This window comes from Polyergus mexicanus, unplaced genomic scaffold (assembly GCF_030449975.1).
Source record: "Polyergus mexicanus isolate NDT 795.1 unplaced genomic scaffold, iyPolMexi1.0 SCAF_8, whole genome shotgun sequence".
Taxonomy (NCBI): Eukaryota; Metazoa; Arthropoda; class Insecta; order Hymenoptera; family Formicidae; genus Polyergus; species Polyergus mexicanus.
In genome coordinates, this window is record NW_027223328.1 from 3,730,752 (window position 1) to 3,745,149 (window position 14,398).

Below are 14,398 nucleotides of genomic sequence, written 5' to 3' on the forward strand. Positions count from 1 at the left end.
ATAATATCTCGAATTCCCGCGCAAATTTTAATCATTATTCGTTGAATAAAATCGATTATCATTTACAGGAAAAATAATTTATCCGCGCAAAAATATATCAGGAAACACAAAATATTGTATTTCACATATTTGAAATTTAAAAATATAGATGCATTTTTCATTTAAATTCTAATCTATACTTTTTTCTCTAGGCTAAAATAAATAAATAAATATATATATAGTAGTTTATAAAGTAAATTATTGTTTAATTATCATTTAATTATTGTTTAATTATCAATAAATATTATCTTTAATAAATAATATTGTTCTTATTCTATGCAATTTTGTTTTTCGCTATAACTTTTTTTGAAACAATCGACCTTTAGGGCATATGTGTATTAAGACTTTTTGACTTAAGAATGACAAAGAGAATACACAGTTTCAATATGGACATCACGTTGCGGGATACCCTATATATATATATTTATTTATAATCATGACGGATTATATATTGGATGATTGCATAAGTTCGTGCCCGATTTTCATAGATGGCATTAAGTTACTGCATGGCGGAGTTCTATCGTTTTCGTGTGGTAATTGTTGCTTACACCGAATAGATGACGTTGTCTTATGTCAATTTAGCGTCAGACATTGTTCAGATAAGTCCATTCGTGCATAAGGGAAATCATTAAAAATGGAGAACGAAAGGTGCATTTGCGGCATGTAATGCTATATGAATTTCGGAAAGGCGTGAGTGTTGGGATTGCACAAAAAAATATTCAAAGCGTTTATTTGGACCGCGCTCCTGCTCTCCGAACAGTCAAGAAGTGGTTTGGCAGATTTCGAAATGGTGATTTCAACATGGAGGATCAACCCCGCTCTGGACGGCCTTCTGGCTTTGATGATGACATTGTGCATGCCTTAGTGGAAAGAAACCCAAGGATTACAACTGAGGATGTTGCTGAGAGGCTGAACATCGATAATTCAACCGCTTTTCGTCATTTAAAAAAGCTTGGATACATTTCCAAGCTTGATACGTGGGTGCCGCATCTTCCACCACGACAATGCTAGGCCACACGTCGCTCAACAGACGCTGCGAAAACTGCAGGAGTTACAATGGGAAATTCTGCAGCACCCGCCATATTCTCCAGATATTGCGCCTTCAGATTCTTATCTGTTCCGATCTTTGCAGAATAGTTTAAATGGCAAGAATCTCAATTCCGAGGAAGCTGTCGAAAACCACCTTACAAACTTTTTTTCAAGAAAAACCAAGTTCTTTCTTCAAAAATGGAATCGACAAGCTTATAGATCGTTGGAAAACCATTGTAGAAAAGAATGGAGGAATATATAATTGATTAATAAAAGTGTTATCTCTAAAATATAATCTATTGAAGGTTATATTTAAATCGGGCACGAACTTATGCAATCACCCAATATAATCATGATGGAGTATATTGTCGAAAACATTATTGCATGCATCGCAAACATGTATTTATTACAATAATAAATTAGAGAATTATGGCGATACGTAATAATGAAAATCGTGCGTGCGGATTAATTGTATCCACGACATCTGTGACACGAATATAAATTTCCATCTCTCGAAATTATTATGAAAATATAATTGATATAATGCATAAATAGTACGGTACATTAATTTAATAATTATGTATGGTATATACGGAGAGATAAATCATATTGAAAAACAGCTTCGATCCCTTTTTTCAACGATATAAAAAGTTTCTTAAATTAAACGAGTTTTTTCATAGATTTCATCATGTATGCAACTGATATTTCCATATAAAGTAACATAGTTGCGAAAAACTTCACGACTATTTTTCTAGCGGCTTCCATTTCGACGAATTGACTTGGCGAGTATAATATCTCACAAACGGATGAATTTTTTAAAATAAGTGCACTCGGGAGAACTGACGTGGAAACACGTTTTCTGTTGCAAAGACAGAATGTATATATATACATGGGAGCGGAAATTCCGTAACAATATTATTATACACGGCTGGATGAATTTTCCAAGATGCTTATATGTTGGTAGAAAATATCCTCGTTGCCACAGCTCGTGAACACTCGAGCGCGCCGAGTGATACTGCTATCTATTTGCACTAAGCAATGGTACTTAGGGAACGGAGCAAATTTTGCCCAAAGTTTCAGTTTGCCCGAAGCAAATGTCATGATGTCGCGGAAGCATCTCTCGTCGCAAACTGAATCCTGACGACCATGGATATTTACATCCGTGTGCAACGTATAAATCTTTCAACACTTGAGGCTTGTCCACATCACGCACATGAGATATTAGAATTCATATCTGCGTAGTCATATCATGTATGTATTAGTGATACGAGAAAATGGAAAGAATTTTGGGACGTATTTTTTCAATATATTCTATTTCAATTCTTGTAGACATTTTTTTTTTTTTCAAGGAGAAACTAGCCGAGAGATACGTATTTATTAAATTCATTCCAACAGATTGTTATTGATAGTAAAATAAATTTGAATTTTCTTTCCCGACAGCTATTACTTTCTTAAATTATTATTGATTAGATGTTTAGTGATGTCTTTCACTTTTTTTTTTTTTTTTAGAATAAAAAATTATTTTTACGATCCCATCTTAATTTAACGTAGGTAGTATATATAAAACTTAAGAATATGTTTTACAATTTCGATGCATTTTGTGAATATCTAATTTTATTTTCAAACATTCATTTTTTCTTATGCTAATATAATTCTCCTTTTGAGAATATATCTATCTAGAAAAAAGAGAGAGAGAGAGAGAAAGAGAGAGATCATCGACTTCTTTCCAGTAGGTACCATACGCACGCACGCCGATCTCTGGCAATGGGAACCAGGCTATACTTGCGCGCGTATGCGTGCCTTTGAAATAACTGGGATTCCATTGCGAAAGTGTATGCGTCGTACGACGACAACCTGTTCGGAGATAGAACGAAGTAAACGGTTCGCGTGGTCGTTCTCTTAGCCGTTCGTTCCTTGTCGTCGTCGTCGTCGTCGTCATCGTAATTTATCGATTTAACTTTTATGGGGAAGCACGATCCGTTGTTCCGTTCGCGCAAATTTCGCGGTACGAAACCGTCATTCTCTCCCGTATGATAGATTGGCAGAGTAAATCGTGAATTAAACATCGTACCTACATACCGAAGAAAAAAAAAAAAATTACGAGCATTTTAATTATTTATCTTGATTTTATTACGATCGATCGATTACCTCGGCTCAATTACTCGATTAATCGTGAAATATGTATTTTTTATTTAAAATAAACTCGTGGATATATCGAATTATCCGTATCGGGAATTTTCTCATCTATTTCCTTATCTATCAGGAATTTAATTATTACTGAAGAAATTTTTAATTACAAAGCGAATCCCATATAAACCGTATTGAATTTTATGTGATATTTTAAAGTTCGTCAACAAAATTATACAAAAACGACGGGCAGCTACATGTTACACGACGAAGACAACACACTATTCGAACATTTGTAATCTTTTCTTTGTCTTTCAGAATTCGATTCTTCTGGATGCTAAAGGGAAAGAATATTAGATCGCTATATAAAAAATTATTTCAATTACGATAATATTTATTTTCATTATATATGATTACGTTGGAATTGCATAAGTTACGTAATACCATTTAAAATATTACATAAAATTCAATCCGATTTATATGGAATTTGCATAAAATTCGTTTAAACAGCAATTTGCTCCAAAATGCAAGATCTACTCGCGTGAAAACCGCGTATTCGCATCGTAAAATTTACATATCGATATATATATGTAATAACTTGTATTTATGTATATTTGTAAGTGTATTTCAACGCAATATTTAATTTAAATATACATATTCCAGACGCTATCGATCATTCTCAATTAGTTTTAATCATGCTAAACGATTGAGGATTGAAAGAGTAACAACGGGAAATGGCGTATTTCATTCACACGTTTCCAATAAATGTCACTTTGAATGAATGTTTAAAAAACATGTATGTGTATAATATACTAACACATTTAACTCAAGTTTTCCAAAGAATTTATATTTCTTAATTTCATTTTTTGATCGTTTTAATTTTGTACATCGATCTTGAACTATTAATTGACAATATGCATAAGAGAATCTCTTATCGCGAGATATATATATATATATATATATATATTTTTTTTTTTTTTTTGATTTACAAGAAATTACATGCTAACAGGATTTTCTGTGAGGTATGTTGACGAAATTTCAAATTTAGAATGCGAAACATAGGACCACCCGATCGATTTAGCTTGAAAACTTAAACGACGTTGTATCACAAATAAGAAGATAAGATCTTTGACAGTTCTTTAAATACGTCTGATATAGCTTGACCTACTTTCTATCAACAACGCGAGAGACTTGAGAACAGAATGATTCTACAAAATAGCTTCTATACTCGATTATATCTCACGTAACAAAACAAATATCAAGATATCGAATAGTGAATCAATTTATCTAGCTATTAATCTGTCGTCGTACGATTTTGTCACGTTTATTTGTTTGCATTTCTCGTATACATGTATCGCTTTCGCAAATGATTCCGATTGAGTACACGAGATAATTCTAGAACGCTGCGAGAGGGAATTGAAAAATTTCAATTTCGTACACGATCAACATCTGGCAAAACCAATAAAGAATTTATCAAAATACCGATTCTGAAATAAACTCGTTTGACAGTTTGCTGTCAAAAGAGATTTTCTCACGCGTATACGTCACAGGCGTCGTTCAATGTCGACGTATCATCTTTCATTCATAATTGCCTTAGCGAAAGGAAGGATTGAAAAACAACGCGGTCTTCGCACGCACATTTGAGTCGCTCTTTTTGCATGCGCTTTTTAATATTGAATCGTAACATCATACGATACAAATCGAACGTTTAAAAAAATTTTCTCTTTTCAATTTACGGAAGTAGTAGTCACGCGACAAACGTCAAAAGCTAATAGCAAAATGCGCGTAACAAGCTAATAATAAAAAGAGACCATAATACTTACGGACGTGTTGTGCCTTGGACGCCGCTAATTATCCTTTTAACGATAATTAGAGAATTTTGAAATTAGTTTAATCATACTTTTTAATCCCTGACTCTTTGTAATCTAATTAACTAAATGTTACGCACAGTATCGTTAAGTCTTTATCCAAAGAAATGTATATTTATTTTTGTGGATTTTCTCTGCAAGTATCTTTGTTTCTTTATTCTCATATTTTGTACATTATTAGATGATCCTTAATTAAAAAGAGCAGTTCCTAATAAAATTAATGCAAAAAAAAAAAAATAACAGAGATATGTAATTTATATGAAAAAAATAATCCTAAGAATTATTACACATATAAAAATTTAAAAGTTTTATTTATTTTATAATAGACGAAAAGAAGAAGTTAAAGATTTTGGAAAAGAAAAATATGACTGGGAAAGATTAGAAACGAATTATTATATCGAAGAATACTATATGTTACATTAGAGAATTACTACAATATATAAAATTTCAAGTTTTACGATAGATGAAATAGATATCTTACAATAGATGAAAAGAATTTAAGGATTTCGGGAAAGGAGAGAAGTACGAGCGAAAAGATTACAAAAAACAAATTATAAATTTGAAGAATATTATACGTTACGTAATAATGCCGGTAATGGATTGCCTTGAAAACATGCCTGTATTTTTCCTTGTTTTGTTTGCGTAGTGATCTATCGGGGCTATGGCATGTAATGTGGGACAAGGCAGTGGCGGTGCTCTAGTGTTGATTATATTATCGATACGCCATCGACATCGGCCAATTCCACTTTTAGCCAGAGGAAAGACATCGTATCTACGACCCCCGCGTAAGTATCCACGAACATTTACACCCGCTCTTTTACGATTGTAAACCTTCTCGTAAACTCAATGAGCCCTTTTGAAGACGCGCGTCTTGATTATCTCTTGACTTATTAAAGAGAGGAAAGGGAAGCAGAGAGAAGAGAGAATTAATACAGAATACTTTCGAAACTATTTTCATATCGCACAGAATAAGACTCTCGGTAAATATTAAAAAAGAAAAGGCACGATTGTCTCAAATGTCAATGTAATTTTTAAATTTTCGGGGTAAATTAACGTATCGTTGTTTTTTACTCGGCTAAAAATTAATCATTTAATTAGGATGATTAATGTTGAATGTTAACGTCGAATGAAATCTTTATTGCTACGTCGAGTTTATTGGACACATCATGGGACATTTCGTTCAATACTTCGTGACGTAGTGACGTAGTCGATACGCACTTTAGAGTTCTAGATGTGTCAAGTGTGCGAAGACTTCATTCGTAACTGTACGAGACTTCATTCGCAATTTCTTTGATCGCGCATCGCACGTATGACACGTCTTTAATAAGAATATCCAGGCAGAATAATTGGAGAGGAGACGGCGAGGAGCTAATATTCGATTACCGATTTGCGAATGCCGGAGGATCACGTTTTGTATGCAAACATGCCATCCGTGCTATTCTCGCGCTCTATTTTAAAAGCAAACAATTTACTTTGCGAACGCCTGCGCGTAAAAAAAACATCGCATTTTATGTATCATATCTTTGGAAAAAAAAAAAAAAAAAAATTCTCCTTTGATTTCACACAAAATATACATGTTGGTGATCTCATATTTTTTATTTTAAAACATGCTATTATTATTAATTTCTGGCTTGTAGTTTGATGACTTTTAATCACTTAAATATTCGACATTTTTGAAATACTTTGGTTTTCTCGAGATACAAGATCGATTACGAGGTTTGGCACGAATAGTTGATCGAAACTATTAATCGACTATCAAATAAGAAACTTGTCGAAGCCGTCGCGAAAGAAAATCTCTTCAGGCCTCTCGAAAAATTCTATTGCCATTATGGCCGCCAACTGATCGTCCGCGGATGATTTGCGGTATCTCGATTATAGCGAGTTTCAAAAGTTTTTGAAGTAAAGCACGACGAGATAATATCTGAAGAATGCAGTCTTGTTACATGTTTGTAGAGAGAGTTCCAGGGATTATTTTGTAAAAAGTTTAAATTTTCTCTCCAGCTTAAAAGGATTGTACGTGTCGTATGTCAAAACATTGACAAAGGCATGAAGATCTTGTAGACGGCTCTACTATTTCTTCTGAAATATCTATGCAAAACCTGAGAATAATTCTCTTAACGGTTTGGAAATTATTTAAGTTTAATGTTAATATCGATTCTTATGGAAAACCGCGTGCTATAGTATTTGTTGACAAATATGATAAGAAAAAAACTGCCAACGAAATAAAAATGTTCACATACACATATTATGAAAACTCTAATAAATATTTGTGCCAAACTTGATTTAGATCCATTTACATTTAAAAGTTATTTACTAAAAATTGTAGAAAAATATCTGTCTCTCTCTCTCTCTCTCTCTCTTTACATTTCCCCCCCCCCCCCCCAGTTGATTTCAGGGGATATTCACGATCAAAAGTTTTTGTCATAAATTAGGAAAAATAATTAATTACAACTATTTTCTTTTACAAAGTTAAGAACCATATTATTTCGTGATACCTTAATTCCTTTTTATAATCCCGATTTATTTATTTGATTTTTCAAACAGTACAAATATAAGAAATATTTTCTTTTTAATTTTGATAGTTTTTTGCTACTATTGTACAGCCAAAACATCCTTAAAATTATCGATATTGCGTTGATTTTTCTGAAGAATCGATCGAATAAGAAAATTATCATTATGGTTCGACAATCTGTCAAATAGCCCAAGATGAGCACTTTAAATTTATTGATATACGACTGGTATAATATCATCATAAACGGAAATCGGCGTACAGGGCGAAATACAGGGATTGATGAAGACTCAGGTGGACAAAAAAAAAAAAACTGAAAAATAGATAGCATATAATTCGGTCTCCCCTCGAAAGGGCCATGTAATGATCATCTTGACACGCAGAGTATACTTTATAAAGTAGAAAGTGGATTATATCATTGACATTGAGGTTTACCTGTTTGTCTCCGCATTAGACGGAGATGTTTACGCCAAATTACTGTAATCTTCTCATTATTTCTCAATTTCTCTGCGATTTCGACCTTCTGTCCATGGAACGTTCCTCCGTAGAGCACGCGCGCAAACGACAGTCAAGTTATTCTTATTCGCCGAAGAAAAACACATTAACGCGTTTAACGGTAATCGCGAAACAGAAAACACTTTCATTCAGCAAGGCGTTATTTATTATTTGCACAAAAAAAAAAACTCGTTATTTACCGTGGAATCTCTCCGATTGGAAAATACCGTGGGGTGTGTGCCTTCCCCCTCTCCTTCAATAGAAATCGGCCTCTCGTTACGAGAAAAAAAAAAAAAAAAAAAAAAAAAAAAAAAAAAAAAAAAAAAAACATTTTCATAGAGATTCGCCCAAAAATTTAAAATATCTACTTAAATAATATTTAATGGTATTAATACTTAATAATATTTAATATTATTGATACTTAATAATATTTAATATTTATTTTCATTGTTGTTTTCGCGCGCGTGTTTAAATGTACGTTCTCATGAGTGTAAATAATTGGCTTGCGGAGATCATATTTACCATTACAGCTCAAAATTCCATTACGTTCTTGCACATAATTCATCGCTCTTCGTGTTTCTCCCAGACAAGGTCAAAAAGTAATTCCCATGTTTAAATCTTCATTGCGATATTGTGTCAAACCGTTGCGTCATGCGTATACGAAAATAACATTAGTGACAAAGCGAGGACTGTACCGTGACTAACTGGCGGCTTCTACGTAAGCAAATTATGAAGAAATTCGCTGATTGCGGTTTAATCGTATATATTCTATTTGTCGGTTTCGCGCTCCAATTTGTCAACGATTTCACCGATTATGCCTTGCAAATGCGTTACGCGCAATAAATGAATATTGATCATGAAGTCATATAAATCAAACCCGATTAAGTTTATATATGATAATTGTTCAACCAAATATACATACATACATACATACATACATACATACATACATACGATGACAATTATTATTTGCAATTAGATTTTATTGTTAAAATTTTACAAGTTTATTTTATTATTTTGATTTCTTAATTTATATTTCTTTTTAACATATGTTTGCAGCACGTCGGAAATTTTTTCTTGGCACTAATATACCGACGTATTATGAAAAAAGACTTGTTTATGTTATATATTGCTGCGCAAGCTCTTTTTTTATTGATCCATCTGGATTGTGTAAAAAATGTCGAAATTGAAACTAGAACGAGAATCTCAATGGGAGGTTCCTAAATAAAGAAATAACGAAGGAACTTGGACGATACGGTGATTTGTATTCAGCATCGCCTAAAATACAATCTCGCTAGAAGTAAACTCTTATCGTTGTTTGTGCGCGCGTAAAGTGTTCGCCATTCGTAGAAAAATACGTGACGAGGAATAAGCAAAGTCGGCAATGCGAGAAATGAATGTCACGGGTGACAAATTAAGGTACGCGCGTGCGACATTGTCGAAGGTTGCGCAATCGAAATAAGAAGAAAGAATGAGGCATATTCTATTATGTGTGCGTGTGTATTTCGTTAGACAATCGAGAAAATATGATCGATTTATAGTCGCCGTAAATCATAAGCAAGCAATAATAATAAGAAGTTTCTTTTTACAAGGAACTTTTTTACACACTTGTCATATAAATCTAAAGAATTGTAAAGATCGTGAAGGTCAAGAAATGGCGCGATAAGGAAGAAATTGTGCGAGCTTGTCTCATTATTCTGTACATAAAAGTAAGATTATCGAAAATTGAATATTTTATTTTTTATATCAAAATATGTCAGATTAAAATATAAAATAACTCAAAAAGTACTTAATGAAAAAATACTTTATTACAGTGTTTTGGAAAGCTCTCGATGTCAGCTACAAGAATACTAAATAAAAAATGGGGGTTTCCGTTTAAGATTTTAAAGTTGACCTTCACGTGACCTTCAAATGACTCTTCGAGGTCAAACCAATGGTACCATCCAATGGCCCCCTCGAAACCAAACAACTTTTATCTGAGACATTTTTCTCTTCCGGGCTTGGTTTTTGAGATATTCGACTGGATGGATTAAAATGGGCCACCCAGTATATATATTTTTTTTTTAGCTCTGACATATTTTGAATTTATTCTATTCTTCTTTTCATGATAAACGAATAAAAATTATCTCAATATCCATTTCCAACCGAATGTCGCTATTATTAACACATGCGTAATCTATTTTTCTCGTGAGAATTTATTTTAACGATATTTATAACCGAAAAAAAAATAATTTTTATAATAAAAATATGTCAGTTTTGGAGTTTATTTAAAAATTGCCTGTCGTTTTTTCAGTTTCATTTAATCAGACGTATAAGAAAATATGGCCACCACATTTAAACCGGGCGTAATCGCATGAAACACTCGCGAATATTATAGATCAGTCTAATGGCTACGATATATGCGAGCGAACGCGCACAAATTATACATGAACGAGCATAAACAAACCATGATTCGTAATGGCGTGGTTATTTCAAAAAGATTCGCTAGCGCTGGAAAGCTAGCGCGAGAGACGACGAGGAATATACGAAAAATTCCGCATATCGAAATTAATTAAGTGAGATGTGTTTATTTTAATACCAGTAAAACATCCTCTGTCGAAATATAAAAATATACGATAAAATCAAATTGATAAAAAAAACAGTTGGCGAAAATAAATATATTGATAATAATGATAGAAAAAAGTCCGTGTAAAAAAAATCTTTGAATTTTAAATACTTGACTGTTTAAACTATAATATTTAGATATTCAAGAAATGGGATAAGATTTTTTTTTTTTTTAAATTCTTTTTCAAGAATGGTACTTGAACGTTAGAAAAATTGTATCTCGCTTATAATTCAATGCGTTCAATTTCATATCATAGCGCGATTCAGCGGAAAATTGAAAATATAATAAAGAGAGAGAGAGCAAGAGCGTCAGCAGATATTTCGAACACTTTGTGCAGTAATAAATTTACGCATTTTACAGGACATTCTCTCTTGAAACCATTTTAATCGCACGGCTTAGTTTCCTTTGGTCTGGTGTCGGCGCGCCCTTACGCCGCATTTCGTTCCATTATCACGAATAATTTACGGTCCTGCTGTGCTTCGGACTGTATCTGTGTCTACAATATCGTGCGCAATTCAAACGCAATAGCCTGTTTCTTTTGTCGTTTCTGCGGTAGCAACTAACTAAATCCTGACGGTTAGGTCTTTAGTCAGAAGCTGCCATTTCGACGATTTTCTTTTCACGCTGGAAAATTTGCTAAATCGACCCTTTTAAAGTTAAAGAAAGACGTCCTTTTTTTTTCCTTTTCAAGAAAATAATGACAAGAGAATAGGAGTGTTCGCCAACAAATTTAGGAAATTGTTCTGCTTTGGAATAATTGGAAATTTTGAAGGAGCCCTTGAAATTTGTAGGAATTTCAGCTAATTGTATCGGTACGTTTCAGCTTTAGTTGTCATAAGGTTGCCATGACGACAAATTCATCGATACAAAGGTACTGCACCAGAAACCGCACAACTCCGCTACATCCAATATATCGAGGATTTGATTAAGTTGGAACTGGGAGTAAACCATCCGTTAATCGCTTCGACCGAAAATAGGTTTATCTTTCGAATTATTTTATAATACTATTTAGTATTTTCCAAAAGTTTACTTTGAAATGTCGCGCATCTCGTGATGAGGCAAATTAGTTTTTGGATAAATTAGAGTTTAATATTAAAATAATATTCGTTTATTTGTTCGTTAATTGTCGGCTAAATTTTTTTCCTATTTTTAAAAAATATTACTTTAGGTAATCTATACATAAATATATCCTTACTTATGTAAAGTTACATAAATATTATTTCTTAATAAACTATTCATCAACGTTACGTATTATTATTGTTTTATAAAAAATACTTTTACCAAAAATATTAACATATTATATAGCTACATATTAATGCAAATATTTTGTGCAATTATTGATCAATTATCAATTATCTTACAATTAATATATATTGTGAATCAATAATCTCTCGCGGTAAATGATATCTGTACCTCCCCTATTTATATTCTATTAAAGTTTGCGAATATAATATATATCGTACATAGGTACAAATTAAAGTAACTATTTGCTGATTATTATGTATCTGTCAATTTCAGATAGTAAACTTTAGACACGTGGAATTGATAGCATTTAAATATTTAAATTTTATGCAATAAAGTGTTAGGTAATTAAAATAATTACAATATATACGAAAGGATAATAATTCTCATTTTTGGGAAAGGAAAATTACCTCGTACAACAATGGCTGTTCACTGCCACGTGTTATGTGACCTCTGGAAGATTAATTTCGAATTAATCTCGAATAAACTGAATGAAAATATTATCTGGTTGAAATTTTACGCAATTTATAATAAAGGTAAATTTTTTTAGATAAATCGAAAAAGAGAAAGGAGAAAATAAAAAAAAACTACGGTGCGCGAAACATTTTGTTACATGTAATGTCATTGTAATCTTGCATCATGTTTCTTGTTTACATGGGCAAAGTTATTATCGCCGAATTTGTTTTCAACATATTTCGATCAGCGGGCATCATCTTCAAGTCTCGGCACAATTTTAGCGACATTCGCCAACTCTACTTCAATATTACCGTAGTAATTCTCGATACCATAATAATTCTCGTGTAATAATTCGCAGCTTTATTTTCATTGTTCAGAGAGAACAGCTTATAAATCCCGTTTTTCACTCGTCTTTGATTCGTTATATTTTCGCTCTGAAACGTACTTTTTCCAAAATGGAAAAAGTAATAAGAGAATAATTGATCTAAAAAATCAGTCTGTAAAGGGATAGTTATTTGATCGAAAAAGTGACGTGAAATATTTTTTTGTCTTTCTTTATAATTATATTCTCTCGCGTAGATGATTTACAGCGAAAGATTTGATATTGAAAAGTCCAAGCTGATTTTCGATGAATTTAAATTACAGCAGAAATCAATTGGACAATGTCAAGGAGGGGATTTTTTTCTAAAATTATACTGATTTCGCGCCAAGTTTCATTCTATGGTGTTTGGTGTTTTCATGACTCTTAAAATAGTGTGCCGATTGAGACGAATGATCGCACGCTCGCGAATCTTCCTCTCATAAATCTGTCTCTAAATATAAAGCGACGAGACGACGTCACCTTTCAAGATTAATCTGATATTGTCAAATGTGGATGATTCGTATTTTAACGATTACTTTAAAAGCGCGCGCGCGCGCGGACATGAGAAGTGACGAATCAATTGGTTTTTGTGTAAGATGAAAGACAAATGAAAAATTTATCGCAATACGATATCAGTTTTATTCTAAAATGGATATTGCGTTGTCACATTTTTACAATATCAGTTCTAAGATTTGAATCGTTATTTAGTTGATTATTGCAGATTTGGAAAATAAATTTTTTAAAAATTTGAACCTTATCGTTGACAATATTATTCTAGCGTCTTGTTTACGATCATTTTTTTAAACTTTTTGTTTTGAGCTTTAATGCGAGAGGTATGTAAAATAATAGAGATTAAAATTGCCAACAAATAATATAATATCTGTCATTTTTACCATTTATTAAATGTAGGGTATTTAAAACATTACTAATATTAATTATAAGCTCGTTTTACGAGTGACGTATATACGCGTGCTTAAAAAAGAACAAAATAACCAGGCTTCTAAATTACTACAAGAGCTGACAGAAAATACATTTTAACTCTTGACGATCCGGTAACTCTTTTCCTCTCATTCGCATAAAGAAAAAGTTTAAACGTCAAATATGAAAAGTCTACATACGAGAAAGCTGAAATAAATATTTTACATTCGTTTAAAAAATTATACGCTCGCTCTTTATGTAGCAGTTGGTTGAAACATCCCCTTGTAGGCAAGAATGGCCGATAAAAATGAATTTAAATTGAATAAGTTTTCTGCACTTTGAGAGATACTCCGTGTGACGTGGAATCGTAAATACGAATTCGCAGATTCGTTCAGAAGCGAGATACTTGTCCTAAAAAATATGCGTGGGCTTTATTTACGAAGTTATTTTGTAACTTTTTTTTCACATTTTTTTTTCCTCTCATTATCTATTTTTAAGTAAAGACGTGGAAAAAAGCGACGCTCTTTTCCTTTGTCGAATTCTAGCGCGAAGAAAGCTTGATTCGCGCCGATTAAAGGGGTCTTCCTAGTTTGACACTTTGAAAATAAGGTGATTTTTGGGATTTTTTTTTTCCAAAGAAAAATATAAAACATATTAATTCTAAACTTTGCACGTTTATTAAATAGTCATTTCAAGTATATCCTGAATTTTTTTCAAATAAAAATATTTGTCTCGGAATTATATAGTAG

The 14,398-nt window shown here is 32.4% G+C and overlaps 1 protein-coding gene across 6 annotated transcripts in view; it reads left to right on the forward strand.

Moving 5' to 3' along the window:
• Positions 1 to 14,398, forward strand: part of LOC138935648 (insulin receptor) — a 90,677-nt gene that overhangs the window by 10,676 nt on the left and 65,603 nt on the right. For all 6 annotated transcript variants that reach the window (XM_070300384.1, XM_070300382.1, XM_070300383.1 and 3 more), the window contains one exon: positions 5,710 to 5,848. The gene's annotated coding sequence lies outside the window, so the exon portion shown is untranslated. The remainder of the gene's footprint in view (positions 1 to 5,709; positions 5,849 to 14,398) is intronic.